This window comes from Triticum aestivum, chromosome 3B (assembly GCF_018294505.1).
Source record: "Triticum aestivum cultivar Chinese Spring chromosome 3B, IWGSC CS RefSeq v2.1, whole genome shotgun sequence".
NCBI lineage: Eukaryota > Viridiplantae > Streptophyta > Magnoliopsida > Poales > Poaceae > Triticum > Triticum aestivum.
The window spans coordinates 749807747-749823255 of record NC_057801.1 but is presented as its reverse complement, the minus strand read 5'-3'; the positions used below and the strand labels follow the sequence as shown (position 1 = coordinate 749823255).

The window sequence follows — 15509 nt, the reverse complement described above, 5'->3', positions numbered from 1 at the left end:
TCACGATGCTCATTTGCCAATGATAGTATTTGACATCTTTTACATTTTCTAATTAGGATTTTTTTTCCTGGCATATTACTAAATTTATCCTAAATGCACGCAGAACTATGCATATGTTTGCCTCTGTTATGTTAGTGCTTTGCTATGTGCTTATTTTCCCATTATTTAGCAATAACTTTGTTATCAAGTAGCCATATTGACTGATATTCACCAGGCTTGCAATTTCTTTGGACGCCTACTGTTTTTCTTTTCATTGAATGCTTTGGATGCCTACTGCAAATCAGGTTTCGAATAAATCTCAGTCCTTGACTCAAATCCACCAAGGAGTATTCAGTTACTCATGCACTTACGCGTTTGGTCTGGAACTGTGGGTACAGATCTGAACTTTCTTTCCTGTATTCTGCAGACAGCAAATTCATGCATTTACAGTTACTGTGTAAAAGTACAGGCTTCCCTCTTTCCATTCCATGCAAAGTTGCAATGATGATTAAATATTTTTCTTTCGGTCAAGTTAAGCCATTCTTGTGTACCTTATTGTAGCTTGTAAGGTTTAGGATCCTCGAATTGCACCACCTTGTCCAGGATCTGGTTAAGTTAGGCACGACTAGAGACACCTTAAAATGTTGTAAATGTGCAAAAGAAATCAGTTATTTTTTCTTGATTTTTCAGCACCAAGTTCAGTTTTGCAGTACTAGAAATAAAGAGTGTGTGTTCCTGTTGAAATGCACTAGCTGCAGAGCTTTTCTGCTATGCTAAGTAGAGTCAGGTTATAAGCAGTAATCCTCTAGCATCCATAAAAAATGTTTCATGACGAAATTTTGCAAGCATCCATTTGTAAATGTTTGCTACAAAAATATTCAGAATTTTGTGATTTTTTTCTTCTGAATTTACTGTTTCACCCGAGCTCACTTGAGCTTAGGCTGAGAAACATCACATCCCAGTTTTCTCTTGTACACTTAGCTTCCTTTCTCTGCTTCGGAGGAATGTCTCCGCGTTGCGGACAAGTTGTGCTCGTGCCGTGGTTCTCGGCATATGCTGCAAAAGCGTGTTCGCTTACTTGTCCCGCAGCCCCTGTCAGCATTTGTCTTCGCAATAGTTTTATGCATCTTGTACTTTGCTCCTCAATCATCATAGGGAGGTTTATCTCTGCTGTTGGTGGGCCGTCCAGGTTTGCGCTTGCGCTCAGGAGCCGTTAGACCTAACAAATTGCCGACACCACTCCCCTCTATGTCGCTTCCATACTCACAGCCAGGCCCTTTCAAAAGAGTTCGTTCTTTCTGCACTGCCTTGCTTCTTTTACCTTGTCTTCTAGGCCCATCCCATCTTGTACAACAGCTATAGGTGTTAGCTCTTGCATAGCTGACTTCAACACATTTTCTTGGCTTTTTCATATGCTGATGTGTTGGCATCGCCAAGCCTTACAACTTCCATAGCGTGCTTGTACAGGTCTGAGTGTCGAAAAATTATGGAATTCACTGATATTTGGTCCCTCTGCAGATGTGTTAGATGTTCTGGCAGCACATCCTTTCTCCACCACCTCTTCATTATATGCTTTGCAGGGATCTCAGTGAAACCCATGAAGGTGAAGTACCTGTCCATAAATTAGACAAATTCTGTTAAAACAATCTGTTTCTAATGCTGATATATGTGCGTTTGTAGTCAGAGTGTACCTTGAGAACATGACAGCACAGAAGCCCCATATGTTCAAAATTACCACACTCACACGACACCTCTGCACCTTTATCCATGACAGCAATAGCATACACAACCCGGCACCATTTGTCATGTCTTTCTGGATGATACCTATGTACCAAGTATTTTACACCTTTCTCAACTTCTTCCACTAGTCCACCTTCATACATGACCTCACCAAACTTCTCGAACATAGCTCTGGTATAGTGGTATACACTGTGCTGGCATGCTGCTGCAGGGGTGTGTTCACCTTCATCACCGGAGCGGCCTGATCAGAAATAGTTCCTTTTCTTTTTTTTTACTATCCGTGAGATGATGCAATTTAACTGAAATACCACACCATAATGCAAGAAAAATTACAACTTACTATTTTCGTCCGCCGTTCCTCGTAGTTTTCACTTGCTTCTCGGTCAAAAAGTACAGGCTCCCCTCTTTCCATTCCATGCAAAGTTGCAATGATGATTCAATATTTTTCTTTTGGTCAAGTTAAGCAATTCTTGTGTATCTTATTGTGGCTTGTAAGATTTACTGATTTAGGGTCCTCAAATTGCACCACCTTGTCCAGGATCTGGCTGAGTTAGGCACGACTAGACACCTTAAAATGTTGTAAATGTGCAAAAGGAATCAGTTCTTTTTTCTTGATTTTTCAGCTCCAAGTTCAGTTTTGTTGTTCCCGTTGAAATGCACTAGCTGCAGAGCTGCTCCCGTTATGCTAAGTGGAGTCGGGCTATAAGCACTAATACTCTAGCTGCCATCTATCTCCACAATCATATGTATTTCCTGTAAACAGGGTTGGTTAGTTTTTTTTTTGACAGCTGGGTTAGTTAGTTTGTATTAGAAACAATGATGATTCAGTATTGAGAATACTAGGCCCGTAAGGGATTCATTTACCTGGTTTTTCCGGAATTTTTTTTACGGCCTCCAAAAATTGACACTTGTTACCGGGGAACATGCAGGGAGCGACTTCCGCGTGGTGGTTACTCCCTTTTTTTCCTGCGACGCGTGTGTGGATCAATTCCAGGACGTGTTTTCTTTATTCATCTGGTTGGCCGTTTTGCACGTGCCATTTTGACGTGGCGGATGTTTTGTTTTAGGGAGACGTGGCGGTTGTTGCTTTAGGTAGATTTGGGCTGAGTTACACGTACGTTGACTCGTGAGTTCTTTCATCGACACGTTTAGATTTTATATGTAGCAGCCATCTTTCTGGGCTTTTCCGGTGAGCTTTGTTTACTATTTTGTCCTCTTCCTAGATAGAGATATTTTGGCTTCGTCGGTCCTGGAAGGCTCCCGTCGATTCTGGCGAGCAACACCCGTCGCTGAGTACTTCGCTGCCCTTCCACCATCTGCCGCGTGCTACCGCTATACTGCCGGTATGTATAGCCCTATAAAAGGGCTTCCCCTTCGACATCCTACCTCACAGCTGCTTCCCAGCGTCTCCCAAATCCCGTCTACGCCCTACCTCGCCGACGGCCAGTGCCTGCCAGAACCCTCGATCGTCTCCTTCCGTGCGTCCGAGGTGGTGGTGCACACAGGAGAGACGGCACACGGAAGGTGCTCATGGAGGTCACGACCGAAGTAAGGTGTTCACCATCCAAAAAATTCGCAAGCCAGCCGTCTGCGCTACTGGCCTTACTCGGCTCTTCCTGATGCCTTTCTATCCTCTTACGATTTTTCTTTTTTTGCCTTCGTTCCAGATAGGGCCGCACTTGGCCGGCAACAGACTATGCGCGCGGCGGGAGGTGGCCAATTTTCACTGCTGGCTAACCTATCCGGCTCGCCCCATGGAGGTGGACAGCCATTGGGAGGTCACAGCCGTTGCGAGAGGTTGGGTGGAGGCACAGCGGGGCTTCAACGTTCTTGCCTCCGGACGCCCCGGACGATCATCCGTGGCTTTTATGGTTCCGCTGCCTGGAGGCGTTCGTCACCGAGCGAGGTTGGCCTTGCTCCCATTGCTGCTGTCCATGGCGGCCGAGATGGACATGGCAAACTGCGTATATGTCGCATCCTTGCCGCGGTGAGATGAGCCGAGGCGAGGTGTGTTTTGAATTTCGGTTTGTGTTTTTTTTCGTCCTTGGCCGAAATGGACGAATTTCGGGAATTTTAAATTTTTCGGCAAATTCTCGGGCGAAATTGCAAAATCAAAATTTGAAAAATTGACCAAAATTCGACCGAAATTTGGCCGAAATTCGAACAAAATTCGAAATAAAACAAAGCCTAATCATAGCAGCACAACAACCATCAGGATTGATCATATAAACTTCAGCAAATAAGCTCTAGGGATTAATAAAACTGCATCTGTCCAACATAACAGGCACACATTAGTTATAAAGTTGCCTCCAACATAACCCTTAACAGTCCAGCATCAGTTCAACCATCACAGCGTAGTTCAGACTTTAAATAGTCCGGTACAGCCAACAGACTTAAAAGGATTACAGATAGAAACAACAGCTCCAAAAGACAACCATTAAAGCATGACATTGAAACAGCAGCTCCAAGCTTGCCTATATCCAAAAGCTTCTTTATATCCTTGGTTATTCTATTTCTACACATGTCATTTCTGGTTTAGAGAAAACAAAGCAAGGGTCAGGATGGAGGTAGTTCTGCATCGGAATTATCTTCTACCACTTTGTGCAACAAAAAATATAATGGATTAACAGGACAAGTAAGTAGCTAGTAGAACAATAGTCAAATGTCATGCATGCTCATGAATCAAATAACAAATCTACTGCAGCAATATAGTTTTTTATTCACAAAAAAGCTTCAGGAGCAAAGGTTAAATGCCTCCATATACTAGAATGATGAATTCTAATTTATAGTTTGTACTCCGGCACAACAAAACTCGTAAGGATACAAAGAAAGCAACATAGACACAAACAACCTGCTGTTGGCTTGGACTAGACATTTGTCAATTGTCATACGGAAGGAAAATCTATGGTGAAAAATGTGAATCAAAAATCATGCATAAGCTCAAAAATATTGAAGGATAAATATAGTGGTTAACATACCTATAAAACAGCAGCTCCAAGCTTGCATACATCCAAAAGCTTCTTGATATCCTTAGTTCTCCATGTGGCATTTCTGGTTCAGAGAAAACAGAGAAAGGATCAGGATGCATGTAGGACTAACAGGGAAGTGTCTAGTGCAACAATAGTCAAGTGGTAACATTTCAGGATAATATAAATACATCGCTTAACATGTCAATGAGGCTAGGCATAGATAGAAAGTGCATACATCTAAGTAACTAGCAGCTCCAAGTCACTAAAATATTCTAAGCAATTATCATGAATGATAAAACACTAAAAAGAGACTTACCCGCAGATTTCTAAGCAACAAGTATATGCTGTTGACGTCCTTGGTCTTCTTCTTGACAAGCCGTACAGATCTACGGGTCTCCAAATTGCCATCGTTTGGTGGTGCGTCCATTTCCACTTGAATTTGCGTCTCTTTTTCCACTTGCATTTGTGCCTCTTGCTGATCTTGCATTGATGGATCATCTTCCTTGTCCTCACTCACCCCATCATTATCCTCACTCTCACTTTAATTGAACCTAGCAAATCAATAACAATATTCAATTTGCATCGTGTGAACAAGCAAAGCATAGTAATCTGGCTGCATACCAAGCAAATACTCTAGAAATGTGCACCAATAAGATCGAGATATATGCCTTACCATATAGAAATATGACGGATAGATCCAAATACTCTGAATTGTGATCATCCTCATCTCACTACATGAACAGCGCAATGCACTGTTATGTCTACTCACACCAAAAAACTTCAACCAATTTACGAACAAATACCAAATAGTTTTCCAAGATATTTGGGAACCACTTGCACTTGCATCATGGTTGCCGCTGCCACTCCTATTTGCAGTTCCATTACCTGAAAATCAAATGACAAAAGAACACCGGTCAGTTATGAAGATTAGGTAACTAAGGAAGAAATGCTTACTAGGTTGTCCTCATATTAATAATAAACAAAAAATTATACAACCCGATGCTCTAGTTTAGATACTAAGGAAGTAAGTAATTTATATACAACTCGATGCTCTAGTTTGCCAAACATACAAGTCACAAACTGTAATCTGTTCTTGAGAAAGATAGAATGATGCTTAGTTCTAGAACCACCACTTAATGGTACCGCTGAAGATTGAAATTAATCATCGGTCAACATCTACTTTTCTGTTGAAATTAAACTGTTCTTGAGAAAAAAAATAATGTTGCGCACAAGCATGATCTCAACAGCTCAAAAATAAGCACACTGCACAAATATATGGAACAATTATATATTTTAGGATGTTCATAACAAGGTTTGTAATCCACTTTTCTGTTGGACCAAAACGAATATTACCAGATCTAGAGCATCCATGGTGACTACAAGATACATGTATATTTCAGATTAATAATTACACTACTGTGTTCAACTTAACAAGACTCAACTTTTCTTACCCCCGTATGATATATGCATTTGCCAAGCCATTTACCAGGGGGCTCTCCTTAATCTAAAGGAACACAAGTACATCGCAGTACAGATTATAACTAAGAAACAAAGTAACATCGATCTGAAATTGTTGAAGAATTAAAACTGCATGCAAGTACCAGGGATGAGACAAATTGTTGCTTAAGTAGGAGGATATAAAGGCATCAAGAAAATTCGTACCTTGCCAATCAACCTCCGCCCTCTAGGCTGTTGCCGCTGCCCCTTGCTACTGCCTCCGTTCAACTGGTCGGCTGGCGCACCATCAGCTCCGTTGTCGCAGCCGCCGAGCACCATACTGCAGTCTTGGAGAAACAAAGGACAGGAAGTGGATGGGTGGAGGCGAGGAGATGTGGAGGAGGGTCGGAGAAGTGAGCGCCTTGGCCGGAGATGTGGAGGAGGGCAAGGAGATGGTTGGAAGCACTCGCCTGAGATGTGCGCAGCGGCGGCGCCGCACACAGGAGGACGGACAGGGAAAGAGCGATTTAGGGTTAGGTAGCGTGGGTTCGTGGTTTTGTCTCAGCGGAAGCCTAACTGGAAGGCTCTCGAAGCTGGGCCGGGCAAAAAAAATTCAAACTGGGCCAAATTATTCGGCCGATAGGCCCATATATCGGGCCCTAGCGAGACGGCCGAAATTCGGCCGAAATTCATTTTTTTCGGCCGAAAATCAAAACGCAGTGCACGGGAGCACGTGAAGGGAGGAGATGATGAAACAGCCGACCTGCTGGATGCGTGGGGCCGGAGAACCAAAGTAGCATCAAGAATAATAGATCTTCCCCGCAGCTGGGCGACTATTTCATCACACGCAAGAGCTTCCGCGCTTGGCCGAACACCGGGGCTCCTCGACTGCGCGGAGGTGTTCAAGAATCGAGACCCACGTATACTATGATTTGGGCATCGGTGTCCGGCAGACCGGCACCATCAGCTTCCCGCATCCATGCCTTCAACAAGCCATCCGTGTCCGACTCCCTCTTCCTTGCAATCGGTGAGTTCAGCATACAATCTTCAGATTAACAAGCTTCTATGTACTGATGTTCTAGACAAACAATGACAATGATGACTTTTTGTTCTTAGTACTAACTAACGTTTCACCGAACAAAAATACTATTGTTGCTTCTTGAAAGTTTTTTCTGGTTGTTTTCAGTCTTGGGTACATAAGGATCTCATGTCACAATCTGAAAAGTGTGTCAATTAATTTATGCTAATTCTTCACCCCCGCTGAGTAAGATGTAGTCATTGGTGGCGCATATTGGGTACAACTTTGGCGAGGGATGCCCAAAATGTACTTGTAGGACTCCTATTATGTTTTGATTTAGCTTGCATTGATTGTTTTGTGCAGGTGTAGTCTGATATGTAGCTGTAAAGGTTTGTCCTGCTCCAGTTTTTGCTGTGAAAATACAGAGAAGAATACAGGGCTGGGCTGCTGGGCCCCCGTCAGATTGCGGCCCTTGCCAGATACGGCATAGTTCAGCAACTCGGTATGCTTAGATTATCCCATAATTTACAACCAAAACATTAACAAAACTGTCATCTTTTTGCAGGAAAAAGAGATAGCACAGCTCCTGTTGGCGTGTGGCCCACCCTCTGTCCACCGTTTCTCCTGTAAGTTCCCAATCATACTCAAGACTCTTTCTTCTCCATCGCTTCTGGTATGAATTCCAAGAAAACTTATGTGATATTCTTTCGAATTTTATGAATTTATTAGAAGTACATATTTGCTATTCCTGACATTACTTTGATTTTTATAAGATGTAGTGCTAAAATTGCATGGAGAAGTCTGCACCGTGCGCAATTTTCTGGACGATCACCGTTTTGTGAAAATTCAAAGCGAACAAAACAGGGTTGCACAGGTGGACAATCTTTCTGAAGTTCAGCTTGGCCAGGCTCCACCTTTATTTCTTTTAGTATGTTGGATGATTGTAACTAGAACACTGATTTGATGCAATAAAGCTCCCTTTAACCCAAAAATAAATGGAAGGGTTGTTGAGCTTATTTTCAGACCATAATTTGGTATATAGCTCTTCTGAAACAAACCCTCATTTTCCTACTATTGTTCCTACTAAACATGTGTCTCACAGAAAAATATGTTTGTTAGGGCTGCATTGCCACATTTTATGTCTCTGTTATAGCTGGTAACTTGCACACTATGTCAGGTTTACTTCTTTCTGGCAGTACATTACTAAAATCGATAATATGTGTCATATCAACCAGATCTTGCTTGACTTGTTATGTAGTTCTATCCTTGAAATAGCACTGTTTCTCTATGCTTTCTCTACAATTGAAATGTTCTTGCTAGAAGCAATCTAAAAGAAAAATCAATTCATTGTATTTTTGAAAACTCAGCATTAATTCCTTCATTTGGCTCATGTTTATGTTCTTTATATGGAAGCTTTCGGAGTGCCAATGGCTCATGTCTTCATTTCTGTTTTAACAGCCAAGATCCGGACAAATTGTGATGGGCGTTTATCTCCTGTTTGCGCGATGTCATCATATGGATGTGTTTCTTAATCTTGAAATATTGTGCTTGAGGTGTTAATGCTGAAGAATTAAGACTTAACTGTATTGAGTTTGATTTGTGGATAGGCGTCATTTTACATTGTACTTTGTGTAGGAACAATATGTTGTACATCTAGATTGTGAGCCCAATTGACTTTTGACTACATTGAATTGGAGAAGCATATTCCCTGTCTCTTCTGTAAATAGAAGTGCTGAAAAATTGCTTCCGTGCATTTGTACATTTCAAATTATTGCCCATACTTTTATATTCCATTGTATTTCCTACCAAGAGGGGTGCTGCAGTTTATATGAAGTGCCAACTGAGAAGCCTCATTGTAACTATACTATAAAATTAAAGGACAGTTTTTGATTAATGCTTAGTTTTTGTCAAGTACTTCCACTGATGATCATTTTTGAAGTATAGTTTGGTTGACGAACTGGCCTATTGTGCAAGTTATCTCGCGGTAAATATTCTCTTCTCTCTTCATCTCTAACATTGACTAATTCAATGTTTATGTGTGTGTGCGTGTATCCATTGTCCGTTGTATTTTGAAACAACATTTTTAATTAGTGTTCTTAATTATGTGCTTCAGTTTATTACATACTATAAAGCATTATGAAACAATATTACCTATGTGACTTTGTTTATAGATTGTCAAATCGAGCTTTTAGTTGTATTAGTCAAGAGAAGTACTTCTAGCATTAGTGCACATAGTTTTTTTTTTGTCAACTTTTACTGATGGCTCTTCTCTTTATATAGGTTGTGAGCTGCTATTGTTACTTCCTGCCTGACAATTGGTTCAGGAGCTGCTTATTATTCAAGTATATTGCTCCCCCCTCTTATATATATGCTTTATTTTATTATTGTTGACAGCAAACTATTTTGTTACGTACATGCTTTTTTAACTCTTTTTAATTTGAAATATATTATTTGTTATTATTCTCAAGTCAGTATACAAACCACCCTATGTAGCGATCTTTCTGTCATGCTTGCTCGCAGCACAGCAGTCACAGCCTCACAGGTGTTCCAGAAGGTGTTGTTCGTCAGCCTGGTTACTGTTCTTGTATGAACTTCTTCGCCACAGAGAAGTTTTGGGTCGTACTTACCAAATATTACAAAAAATCTAAATAGTTAATTAGTCCATGTGGCGCGGCGTGCCGCCGCGCACTATTCGCTAGTTCTTCTTATGGGTCAAAGTATCCTATTGTATGTAGCTTGTATGCAACCACGATGTTATAGGACGTGGCTGAGTTCAGATATTGTATGCAATCTTTGCTTCCTGCACTATAAGTTAGGCAGGATTAGACTCATTAAATTGTTTTTAACATGCAAAAGAAGTCTGTTCTTTCTTGGTGTTTCTGCTCCAGCTGTTGAGACTAGCAACAAAAACAAGAGGCACGGGAGCAATAGCCCTCATGAAACAAGAAGAGGAATTGTCAGTTTTAAACCAGCTAAGCTCAACATACATGAATTTGCTGGAGAAGATACTCAACACTGGATACAAATAATTGAACAATACTTTGACACTGCTATAACACCTCTTGAGCAAAGAACTGAATTTGATGCCTCTTATCTGAAAGGAACTGTAGTCCAGTGGTGGAGAGGCACAACCTTTAATTCTCAAACTCATCCTTGGCACAGATTCTGCAGATATCTAGGAGACAGATTTGCAGAAAGTTCTATTTGCGACAGTGTGAAGAATTTTCATGTCATTCAAATTGAAATAGTGAGCGAATACATTGAGAAATTTGAAAGAGCTCTGAAACTGACGAGAAGGGACAACCACAGCTTACCTGATCATTATTATAAGAACTGCCACATTCTGTACTAAAATGTGGTGCCAAGTGCATAGCAAAGAGCATGCCACGAGAGTCCAATCCAAAGACCAGATCTTTCAGGGCCACCGTCTTCTTGATTGTTCCATCTCAAGGACTGGGCATCCACCATGAGTGATTACCAACACACGTAAAGAAGTTGCGCATCAATTTGTGATGTGGGTGGGGTGATACTATAGGAGCTGTGAGGGCACCGAAGGAAACATATATGTGTTGTCGTGTGGTATTCATGTAGGTCATAAGAGAGTTGGACAATTCGATCCACTCATATGCCACTTGTGTGGTGAAATCTAGGGTAATGTCGTCTTGGCTGAATCACACGGAGTTGAAAACATAGAGCCCTAATGGTCCGCTCATCAAGAGTAGCTCTTTGTTCAGTGGTCGCAAGTTTCATTGCTCATCTAAGGGCTAATATTCTTTATGTCCCTATGAATCGAATTTCCAATACATTCCATTCCCCCACTAGATTACGCTATGTCACCTATGTGACAGTTAGTGTCAATCACCCTACTCGAACTTGGTGTTCATTTCTTGCACTTTGCTATCCTATTTCAGCTCCCCAACCAACTAAATTCGTTTTCCTTAATCCAACGATCTGTGTGATCTGGTACTCCAGCATCAGTTCCACGGAGTACCAACTTGGAAACAGGTGGAGTACCTCCGTTTGAGGGGTAAAAGGGGCAATCCCCAGCTATGTTTATGATTTTCTCGTGAGAGTATTTTCTTTTTCTTTTTCTTTTTCTTTTCTCCTGGCTGGAAAAATGAACGACCTAACCTAAGCGTTTTGCCCTAATCCATTCGTAGCCTGCCCACTCGTCCCCTCGTCTCCACCTCCGGCGGCGGCACGGCCTCTCCCTCGCCCAAGCTGCCAACGGCGCGGCGCTGACCGGCTTAGCCCGTGGCCCTAGTTGGCGAGGCGCACACCTCCGCCTCCGCCTTCTCCACCTCCAGCGATAGCGTCACTGTCGGTGTATGCGGCGGCCACGGCAGCCATAGTTAACGTGGCGCATGCCTCCTCCTTCTCCACCTCCGGCGCCGTCCTCTCCCTCAACCACGTGGCTAAAAGCATGGCGCGGATCGCGCCTACAGCAGCCGGCGTTGGCGATGCACACGCCTCTCAGCTCGTCCCCTACTCCTCCACCTCCGCTCGTCGAGCAGCTGCTTTGTCCAGTGGCGCCGGAGCGTTGCCCACATCCGGGTAGTACAGCCGGCCGGAGAGAGGATTTGTAATGTACCTAGGCCCTGACAGTACTTGTGGATGGTCGACAAACAGGATTTTTTTGTCAAGATGACGGCTGAATATGCCATAAGATCACTGAATCCTTTCCAATTGTTCCCCTCCATTATACAGTAATTTTCTATGTAATAACCATACAAAGTATGGAGAAGAGAAAATTATGCAGTGAAGGAGTACGTGATCAAGAATAAACAAACCAACTGACAAACTGTTCTGGATCAAATCACTTAATAGATTATGATGTTCAGTTCACGGAAAGATACCATGTGAAACAATTTTCTCTAACAAGAACTTCTGACAATGTTTCAAAATATGTTTTTTCCATCATTTTGTAGCTCTATTGGACAGTATGTGGGTAGCATATTTGATATCTGACCAAAGATTGAGTACAAGATACCATTTTAATGTAAAGAGGCCCATGAATACAGATAATTAAATCAGGACACTATGTACTGGATAAATAACACCAAAAAAGTTGCTTACAAACTAAATTAATGACCACATGGGAAAACATTTGTATGACACTACTGTTTATACTCCTGGTTGCTCGTTCTAGACCACTTTCGTTTTTTTGGTACAAACTTCATCATCGGGAATTGCCTTTGTTTGGTTTGACTTCATGTTTTTTGTTTCCAAACATCATCACCCAAACCTTTCCTTTTTCCAAAATCAACAATTACAGAAAAAAAGCACTCTCCAATCTATGTTTTTAATCAACCCTGGTATTGTTCCCTATACAATAGAGAGATCTCAACCCACATGTACCACTTCAAATTAGAGTCATTTGGACCCATATGCACCACTTCAAGTGATCTGGACCCACATGTACTACTATGAGTCGTTTGGACCTACAAGTACTACTTGGAGTCATAAGGACCCGTAAGTATCAGTATGAGTCCTCTCACCCACAAGGACTACTCCGGGTCATCCCTTCCCCCATAAGTGCTAGCATGAGCTTCCGGACCCAAAAGTACCGGTATGAGTCATTTGGGCCTAGATGTACCTCCCCGAGTCATCTGGGCCCATATGTAACAATATGATTTGTTCTGCCCACATGTACCACTCTGATCTTCTGGACCAACAAGTAGCAGTGCATGTATTTCGGACCTATATGTACAACTCCAAGTTAACCAGACTCAACAGTTGGAGTCGTTTGGCCTCACAAGTACCACTTTAATTAAGTCATTTGGACTCAAAAGTCTAGTATGACTCATTTGGATTTAGAAGTACCACTGTGACTCACTCACAAGTACTAGTATGAGTCTTCCGGATCCACAAGTACCACTCCGAGTCATTCGGGCCCGCCCCTTAAGTACAAGCATGAGTCTTTCAGACCCAGAAGTACTATTATGACTCGTTTGAATCCACATGTACCACTTCATGCTCCTTGGGCCATATGTACCACTTTGAGTCATCTGGGCCCGTAAATACCATAAGTACCATTATATGAGTTGTTTATCCCGACATGTACTGTTCCGAGTCATCTGGACCCAGAAGTACCAACACATGTATTTTGGGCCTACAAGTACCAATATGAGTTGTTTTGCCCCACATGCACCGCTCCGAGTCATCTGGAGCCAAAAGTACCAATACGTGTAATTTGAGCCTAGAAGTACAGCTCCAAGTTAGCCGAATCCAACAGTTGGAGTCGTTTGGCCCCACGGGTACCACTTCTAAGAGCATCTCTAGTAGCGCCCCCAACAGGCCCTCCCTAGGCGTTTTTTCCGCACCGGTGCCGAAAAAACGCCCCAGTTGCGCCTCCAGGACGCTGAATTCCGCCGACTCGGCCAGTTTTTGCGCCCCGGCGATCGCAGGCCGAACCCGACGCACTGGGGGTGCTCGGGGACTCCGACGCAAGGGAAAAGCGCACCTGGGGCCGCATAGCCAGGCGAAAAGTCAAGCCACCCGTCCAGATTCGCTTCCAACCCCCCCCCCCCCCCCCCCCGCGCGCGCTTGGCCGCCGCACTGTCGATCCCGGCGCCGTCCACCGCACACCACAGCTAGATAGATCATTCCCCGCCGGAAAAAGAAGAGGTTTCGCCAAGGCAGCCTTTCCGCCGCCGTCCGGGCAACTTTTCCGGCGTTCCGGCCACGCAGGGCCTGTACACCGGCTGGTTTGTGCCCACCTCATCCGCAAGGTATTCGGTGATTTGCCCGACCCAGCGATGGAGGCGCTCGCGGCGTTGCTGGAGAGGTCAGGTGGTGCACGCCTCACTCGTGGCGGCGAAGGCAGCCGATCTGGCAACAAAGGTCGCCGCGGTGGCGGCTCTGGCAGGACCAGTCCCGATGCTCCGCGGTGCCAGATCTGCGGTAAACCTGGTCACATTGTTAGGGATTGCTGGTATCACTATGACTAGGACGAGGAAGATTCTCAAGATGATGAAAAGGTCACGGCGGCGACAAATGGCTCCTACAGCGTCGACACCAATTGGTACCTCGACAGCGGCGCCACCAACCATCTCACTGGTGAGCTGGAAAAAGTGACTCTCTGTGAAAAGTACCACGGCAAGAATCAGATTCACACTGCCGATGGTGCAGGTATGAGGATCAGTCATGTTGGTCATTCAGTTATACATACGCCTCATCGCAAAATACACCTTAGGAAAATCTTGCAAGTGCCCATAAGAATCTTCTTTCTGTTCATAGAATTGCCATTGATAACCATGTCTTCCTTGAGTTTCATCCTTTCTTCTTTTTGATCAAGGATCAAGTCACGAAGAAAGTACTCTATCGAGGTAGATGTGTTCGAGGGCTTTACCCATTGCTTCCGGAGTTTACAAGATTCAATAAACAAGTCTACAGTGCCACCAAATTATCGCACGATGGCATGATCGCTTAGGCCATGCTTCTTTTCCTTTGGTTGAACGCTTGCTTAGAAAGAATAAGCTCTCATTTGTTGGAGAGCGTAATACTGAAACTATTTGTGATTCTTGCCAAAGAGCAAAATGTCATCAATTGCCATACCCTATTTCTATTAGTGTTTCTACTCAACCTTTGCAATTAATCCTATCAGATGTTTGGGGCCCTGCCCCTAGCTCTATTGGTAGACACACATATTATGTCAGTTTCATCGATGACTATAGTAAATTTTCTTGGATTTATCTTCTTAAGAAAAGATCCGATGTTTTCCAAGTGTTTCAGAACTTCCAAGTGTTAGTAGAACGCAAGTTTGATTGTAAGATCATTGCTGTCCAATCGGACTGCGGGAGGGGAATACGAAAAGTTAAATTCCTTCTTCCAAACTCTTGGCATTTCACACCACGTGTCGTGTCCACACGCTCACCAACAAAACGGATCGGCTGAGCGCAAGCATCGCCATATCGTTCAAGTTGGTCTTGCTCTTCTGGCCGGTGCTTCTATGCCCCTTAAGTTTTGGGATGAAGCCTTTTTGACCGCCGTGCATATTATTAACATGCTTCCTAGTCGTGTCATACACAAAGAAACTCCCATGGAACGGCTTCTCCACATCAAGCCATACTACAAGTCTCTTCGCGTCTTTGGCTGTGCTTGCTGGCCGAATCTCTATCCCTATAACAATAGGAAGCTTATGTTTAGGTCAAAACAATGTGTATTTTTTGGGTACAGTGCCCAAAACAAAGGTGTTAAATGCCTTGACATTTCCACTGGTCGTGTTTATATATCCCGTGATGTAGTCTTCGACGAAACAAAGTTTCCGTTTTCTGATCTGCATCCAAACGCCGGAGCTCTTCTTCGCAAAGAAATCCTTCTTTTGTCTCCTCATCTCATCGGCATTGATCAAGGGGGTAACAACT

General features: G+C 43.3%; 2 long non-coding RNA genes across 6 annotated transcripts; one reads left to right on the top strand and one right to left on the bottom strand.

The window, feature by feature from the left end:
- The first annotated feature begins 3114 nt into the window (after positions 1-3114).
- On the top strand, positions 3115-9991 carry LOC123072179 (uncharacterized). Of its 4 annotated transcripts, XR_006434885.1 has the most exons (6): positions 3115-3267; positions 3387-3726; positions 7507-7645; positions 7709-7769; positions 7917-8017; positions 8602-9991. It is a non-coding gene; the product is annotated as an uncharacterized lncRNA (long non-coding RNA). The 4 variants fall into 4 exon arrangements; XR_006434886.1 differs by having other exon boundaries at positions 7507-7769; positions 7923-8017; XR_006434883.1 differs by having other exon boundaries at positions 7507-7769.
- LOC123072178 (uncharacterized) lies at positions 3937-7513 on the bottom strand. Of its 2 annotated transcripts, none has more exons than XR_006434882.1 (5): positions 6351-7513; positions 5362-5573; positions 5005-5239; positions 4698-4770; positions 3937-4621 (listed from the first exon to the last, which is right to left on the bottom strand). It is a non-coding gene; the product is annotated as an uncharacterized lncRNA (long non-coding RNA). The 2 variants fall into 2 exon arrangements; XR_006434881.1 differs by having other exon boundaries at positions 3937-4249.
- Positions 9992-15509: the final 5518 nt, after the last annotated feature.